Genomic DNA, 7628 nt, shown 5'->3' with positions numbered 1-7628 from the left:
TGGATGGGCGCTGCCATTTACGACACGCTCCGCGCGTACTACGGACAAGAGCCGTGAGGAAGGTAAGACCCTTCCTAACCCTAATACAGCCCTTCCTAACCCTAGTACGTGTGGAGCGCATACTTTATGGCAGTCTGTAACCCGCCAAAGTCTCCATCTGGGGGAGAAAGGTGCAGCATCTGCCCCCCCCCTTTCTGCCCATCTGTATCCCCCCTGAGTTTTTAAAAATAAAGGAAGTAATGAGGGGAAGGAGTCTTGCAACACTTCAAAGATTAATCATTTTATTTATTTTTGCATAAACTTTTTTGGATTAAAAACCACTTCCTCTTGTACATATTGTTCCATATTCCAAAATATGGAAAACTTCAAAAATATGTCTAGATGTCAGACTCCACACTTTTCTAAGAAATAAATGGTAGAGCACATGCTTTGTATGGAGAGATCCCTAGGTCCCAACTTTGGCAACTCCAGTTAGGGCTGGGAAAGACATGGGACTTGAAACCATGAAAACTCAGGAAATGCTGGCTTATGATGGAAAGACAATTTCCGCTTGAACCCAACCCCATTATGAAAGGCTCCCACAGTGAACTTTTGGGTTAATCCCAATCATACAACTCCACCCAGATAACTGTCCTAATGGAATTGCCTCTTAAGTGTCCCTTATATGTGTTTTTCTTAAGTCTGTTTGACCATTTAGTTGTTGTTCTTGATTTAGTGTTCTTTGTGGAACAGAAATTATTTTTAAAAAACCAAACCCATGTAAAACTGCTGCCAGCCAGTATAATCTTGAATTAGACTTCCCAAAATTCTGGCTTGGTATAAACTGTGTACGTTACGTTCTTCCTATGTTCCTCTACCAGTCTGTCATTTACAGCATATGTTGTTACCCATATTGTTGAGTATGAGCTATTTTCTCTGTACATTTGGCTAATATATGTACATGACATTTACTTCAGACTGGGATGAACTACAGTTAAGTAAATCCTAAATGATATTAGTTTAAATAGACACACATACTAAAACCTTGTGAATCATGGCTTCTACTTCCCAAGTCAACCAACTGGCTGACACTGGCAGGTGAAATCAGTTTTCTTACACAGAACCTCACAGGTGCAGTCCATAGCTTTGCTTGTACAAAGATTTGTGGATCTTGGCTATGATCCAGTGATGAGGCTTTCCAAGAAAAATAACATGGTATTCTTTATTCTAGAATTAGAATTTTATAGCCATATAGGTACACTGAGTGGGGGTGGAAATCCAAAAAGAATATTAGGGTATTGGCTTTATTATTACTCAAGCACTACTTTTTAAATTACTGTAATATATTCATCATGGTTGTATTGCTTAATTGTGCCGAATGTTTCATATCTTGATTTCAGTAAGGTCTTTGACAAGGTCCCTCACAATATGCTTGCAAACAAGCTAGTAAATACAAGTGTTAGGTGGTCCGAATCCAGAAGATGCTCAGCAGTAGCTCCTCTTCATCATGGAGGGAAGTGACCAGTGGGGTGCCACAGGGGCCAGTACTATTCAACATCCTTATCTGTCATGGCCAACCAAGAGGATGAGGAGGAGCCCATGGCTCCTCAGGTGCAGGAGGAACTTGGGGCCAAGCCAGGTCCCAGTTCTGCCCTTCCAGCCCCAGTGGTTGAGGCTCAGCCAGACCCTAGAACTGTGGGGTCCCCTCCAGATGCTCAGCAGCCTAGTGTTGCCCCAGTGGAAGAACAAAGCATGGAGGTTCCTTCCTTTAGGCAAAGGAGAGCTGAGAGTTCTTGCTTGCACAGATCTAGAGACTTGCAGAGAGGCAGTCTACAGATAAGCAACAGCTGGCACAAGGGAGGGTGTTTCTGATTTAAGCAGCTGGAGAACGCAGAGTTTATTGCAGATCCATCATAGTGGTTGCTGTCGGCGCTGGCTCCTTGAACTACGTGCTTCTTGAATCTTTGTCTGCCCCTGAACCTATGACTTTGGAATGGACTCGACTACTCCAAACCTCCTGGCTTCCCTGACCTTGGACTGAACTGACTTCCGTGACTTCTGGTATCCTGACCCTGGCTTTCGTTTGTGGCTTACTCTTCTCGGACTGGAGGAAGGTCTGTAAACTGTCTGTTGGCTGCCTAGTCTGTTCCCTTCGCTGTGCCATCCTTATCAGCGTGTGTGTGTGCTGGCAGCATTCCCGGACATTACCAATGACTTGGATGAAGGAATAGAGGGCATGTTTATCACATTTGCAGATGGCACCAAATTATGAGGAATAGCTAATATCCCAGAGGACAGGATCAAAATTTAAAATGATCTTAATAGATTAGAAAGCTGGGCCAAAACTTACAAAATGAATTTCAACAGAGAGAAACGTAAGGTACTACACTTAACGTGAAAAAATGAAACACATAGATACAGGATGGGGGACACCTGGCTTAACAAGACTACATGCAAAAGGGATCTAGGAGTTCTAGTACTGTCACAAGGTGAATATGAGTCAACAGTGTTATGTGGCAGTGTGGCAGCTAAAAAGGCCAATGCAATTATAGGCTGCATTAATAGAAGTTTTGGAGATTATTGCATTAGCTTCGCTGCCGGGATAGGCCTGGGATGTAACTTATTTATGGCAGATCTTATCACATTCACCCATCACCAGGTGGTATGCAGGCCATATGCAACCCAGGCTTCTTTGGGCTTGTTCCACATCTTTTTGAGACTGGGAAAATTTTATTCTTAAAAAGCTGCAAGAAAGGCCTGGGTTGCATATGGGCTCCATGCTGCCTGGCAATAGGTAAATGTGATAAGATTCGCCTTAAGAAAGTTATATCCTGGTTCTATCCCAGCAGCAAAGCTAATGCAATAATCACCATAGTGTCTAGATGAAGGGGGGTAATAGTGCCACTATATTCTGCTTTGTTCAGGCCTCACCTGGATTACTGGGTCCAATTCTGGGCACCACAATTCAAAAAGGATGTTGACAAGTTGAAAGGCTGCTCCAGAGACTAGGACCAGGAGCAATGGATTCAAACTACATGAAAACAGATTCCACCTTGTAGTGAGGTGGATACAGGTGAGGAGAGAGCTAGAAGGGCTAATGGGGACCAGGTGGAAAGAGAAGAGGAAGTAAGAAGGAAGGAGGGGCCAGAGGCGGGGGAAGAAGGAGGGCAGGAGGAGGAGCAAAGAGGAACCTCAGAGGATATAAGAGGAGAGGGGCAGAGAAGCGTGGGACGACGCGGAAGAGAAGACCGGGAAGTGGCCGTGGCCGTGAAAGGGACAGAAATAGTAAAAAGGAGCCCGCAGCGGCACGGGATCCCGGCCCCTCTCCAAAGACGCTCAGGGGGACGAGGAAGAGGGCTGCACGAGGAGGTAGTGTTGCTAAACCCCCAGGAGGAAGGGGACTTTACTCTCCAAGACCTAGAGGGGTGGAAACCAGCAAGTAAGGGAAGTCTGGAAGGACAGTGGTGGGACTGTAAAGGAGAGAGGTGGGAAGCAGGACTGGTTTCTAAAGAGCGAGAAAAGGCTGAGGTGGAACCCTTAGAGAAACATTCGGGTGGAAGATGGAATTGCCCTGGAGAAAACGGACCCAGCTCCCAATAGAGACTCCAGCCCTGAAGAAGTCTATCTTTAGGATAGGCAAGGGTTTGGGACTGTGACTTTGAGTTGTTGAGAAGTTGTTATGTTGAAGAGAAATTTATATTAAAGTTTCTGTTGTTGCTGCACGAGTAGTGTAAGTTTGTTTCCCACGAGGACTACTGTGTGTTTAGGATATGTGCTTCCTCCCAACATGCAACCAGCCCCGCCCACACACCTCAACATCAGGAAGCGCTTCCTGACAGTAAAAGCTGTTCAACTTCTTTGGAGGTTTTTAAACAGAGGCCAAATGGCCACCTGTTGAGGATGCTTTCGTTGTGTATTCCTGTATGGCAGGGGGTTGGACTGGATGCCCTTGAGGTATCTTCCATCTCTATGATAATATGATTCTATTTAGAATATCCCGCATTTACTCAGGCAGTCTACAAGTACATATGGCTCAACATTTTATCCACAGCGCCTAAAATTTTCCTAATGCAAAATCATGGAAGCTTCTCTTGAGAGCTTCAGTGTTCTCTGTCTAACAAAGGGGGCTGTGACCTCACAAAGGATGGAGACATCTTGGATCTCAGAGGAAGCCCCTTTTTGCATTGCTTATGGAATTCAAATTTTATTTCCTGGACTCTGGAATGCTTTGTTCCTAGTGCCAAATGGCCAGGAAGAGCAGGAGGAGCCTACCTGCATAGATATCCGTGCACATCACCTCTACACAGAACTACACACAAGCACCTTGACAAAATCCTTGGCCTATAATTTTCATCATCTTTTTTGTTTTGTTTTGTTCTTCTGTATGATTGTAACATCTTTGTCTAATGAAGAAACCAGTGGAGGTTCAAAAGCTTACATCATGTATTTTGTGCATTTTGGTTGGTCAAATAAAGGTATCACTGTTTTGTGGATTTTAGATTGTTATTGTACTTTGCTGTATGGCCAACATGGTTACCCCGAATATGTTTCCTTTTTGGTTTGTTTGCCCTGCCAGTCACCAAAGAGATCCTTAAAGGCAGATGTAGGGCCATATATAACTTTGTGGGGCCATATTTAAGTTCAATTATAAATAATATAAGTTTATACAGATGTAAATACTGTGATAAACTAATTTATTTTAGACAAAGAACAATTGCTTGGTTAGATGACAGATGCCTGAATTTTCATTTAAGAAAAAAAATGGCTATTGAATAGGAAAGAGGAATGAAAGAGTTCACTCACCCTTAGTAAAAGTGTTTGTATATAGAAATAGGGTTAATGATGTAACTGGACCCAGTATGGTGTAGTGGTTTCAGTGTTGGGACGACTCTGGTGACCAGGGTTTGATTTTTGCTTGGCCACAAAATCCACTGTTGACTTAGGACAGGTAACATGCTCTCCGCCTTAGGGGAAGGCAGTGGCAAATCTTCTCTGAACAAATCTTGCCAAGAAAAACTCATGATAGGTTTGCCTCAGGGTTGCCATAAGTCAGAAACAACTTCAAGGCACAGGATAACATTAAAATATATATTTTTTCCCCAGTCTTTGAACCCAAAATCACCATGTTGCTTATAATTATAGTGGATAACCTGCTTGGCCATGGAAAGGTGCTAGCTGTCCTTGGACAAGTCACACACTCTCAGCCTCAGAGGAAGGCAATGGCAAACCTCCTCTGAACAAATCCTGCCAAGAAAAACCCATGATAGATTACCCTTAGGGTTGTTATAAGTCAGAAATCACTTAAAGGCACACAGCGCCCACACAATGCTCTAAGCCAGCAGTTCCCAACCTGTGGGTCATGACTACTTTGCGGGGTCGAATGACCCTTTCACAGGAGTCACCCGGTTTGAGCTCGTTCTCCTTTTCCTCCTCCTCCATGGCAGCCAGGCCTCCTCTGGCCTGCTGCTGGTGGTGCCTTTATCATGTGGGGTTTCAGCCTTGCATGGCAGACCTGCGGCTGAAAGTCCCGCCCCTTCCCAGCCTCCCAAGCGAGAAGCAGCCAGTCCCCTCCTCAGCCCAGGTCCCCAGGGATCCCTCCCTTTCCCCCTCCTCCTCCTAGCTTTCTGCCCTTCTCCACCCTGCTCCCTCCTCTAGCTCCTCCAGCCTTCACTTCCTGCAGCTCCCAGGAAAGCCCTCCCTGGGTGACCACCACCAAGGAGGACCAGTCTCTGCAAAATGGAGGGCATCCTAGAGAAAGGCAAGGAACGGGGAGGATACAGTCAACGCCAGGGGAGGCAGAGAGAGGGCAAGGGGAGGCAAAGAGAAGGACAGGGACATTTTTTTCAAAAAAATAATAATCACAAAAACAATAGAATGGTTTAGCAACTAGTTTTGCAAGTAGTTGCTTGACCAATCTACCAATTTTTCAATTAATTTTATTTATTAAAAAAAGGACCCAAAAAGGCAGTACTGGGTTTGTGACACCTCTGGGGAGGGATGGTAAACACACACCCCTCTGCCATTTGTCCCTCCCCTCAGAAAGAATCGATTCTGATCTGGCGTTCCCACTTATTGGACACGCTTCAGAATCGATTCCTCTTAAAAGAACCTCTTTCTAACTGCTGTCAAGAAAATCCACTTTTTTTGCGTTTACCCCAATTTGTTCCAACTGGAATTGATCCAATGAGGATCAGAATCAGTTTCCAGTGGGAACTAGGGCCATATAACCAAAATCATGACTTGAAGTAAATTGTAGTGGGAATGACCCATGACTTCCATTGTGATGCGCTTATTGTTCTATGGCAGTTAGAATCGCCTACTAACAGTTAATGTTCAAGACCTATGCTCCATCCAATGAGACAAAGCAGCTGATGGGAAAGTCTGTTAACACAGAGATGACTATTTCTCCCCCAGTCCCTTTCATTGGATCGATCCCATGTAACAGCTGTGCATGATTCGTGAATATACCACATCTAGCAAACAGGGAAGATGGAAGGTGAAGCAGACAACAACATTGCATTTACAAAGCACTGCAAGATGAGACTTGATATGAGCTCAAGCCATTTAGTGGTGGTGGTTTTTCAGTTTTTAGGAGTTCTCTAGTTGAAGTTTCATAGTTTTATAGTTGCAGATATGTTGAAGATGGAGCCCACAAGCCTATCAATAAATGACTGGAAAATATTCGCAAATACTATGAAAATTTCACCAAAACAAAAAAAACATCGGAATGGATAAGAACAATAACCATCAGCCAAGCTTTGACTGGACTCCATGCAAGTAAAAATACATTTCCATGTTTCTTCAAAACTGTCTTCTTTCTCATTAGCCTGATGATCTCTCCCACCACAACTCCTTTCCTTTCAATTCACTTCTACCAAACCATCTGCGAATCCTGGTTTGCTTGGTGGTTGACATAACTAAGAGAGGACTACAGTCAAGTGAAGCTTCATGAAATGCTCCTCATGGCTGGTAGATATGAACGACTGAAGCTATGCACCTATTAGAGCCACCAGTTTGGTTGGCTTCATTACCAAGTAGGGAATCTTGCTTCCAGAAATGTGAGTATTCCTTAATCCCAAAGGCTATCCAGGTAGACTTAGGCCTAACACAGATGGGCAAAAAGCACCTGTCTGTGGGCGGGGTGAGGGCTGAGAGTCCCCTTGCTCATACCCCTCCTGCACTGCCCAGGCATCATACTTGTGCATGCCCATTCAGACGGCGCGCACATTGATGACGTCCCTTTGACGCAGCGCCCAAAAGGGGCTGCACCGAAGGGATGTGATCAAGCCACCCAGCAGTGACTATGGTGCCTCTTCAGAGGCACAAAAAGGAGCAGGAAAAACTGTCTCCTTTTTGTGCTCTGCAGAAACCAGATTGGTCCCACTGCATGCATTTGCTGCAGCACCAATCCAGGGGAGAAAGAGGCGGCCTCTGTCCTCCCCTTTCACCCTGTTTTTACAGGCCTTCCTCCACATGAATATTCTCCCCTTCACTTTTGGTCTCAGCCACCTTCCCTCAGTTTTTCTGCAAACCAACACCTGTGCATTCATGGGACCAAAATTAGGGTTTTGTAGGGCTGGGCGTCCACATGCACCCAGCCCTACTATCAGCGCACGGGTACCATCATTGCACATGCCCGTCCATATGGG

The sequence above is a fragment of the Sceloporus occidentalis genome, unplaced genomic scaffold (assembly GCF_023333645.1).
Source record: "Sceloporus occidentalis isolate IW3139 unplaced genomic scaffold, rSceOcc1.0.p SCAF_6, whole genome shotgun sequence".
NCBI classification, from domain to species: domain Eukaryota; kingdom Metazoa; phylum Chordata; class Lepidosauria; order Squamata; family Phrynosomatidae; genus Sceloporus; species Sceloporus occidentalis.
The sequence above is the reverse complement of the archived record's forward strand: the minus strand, read 5'-3'. Positions refer to the sequence as shown.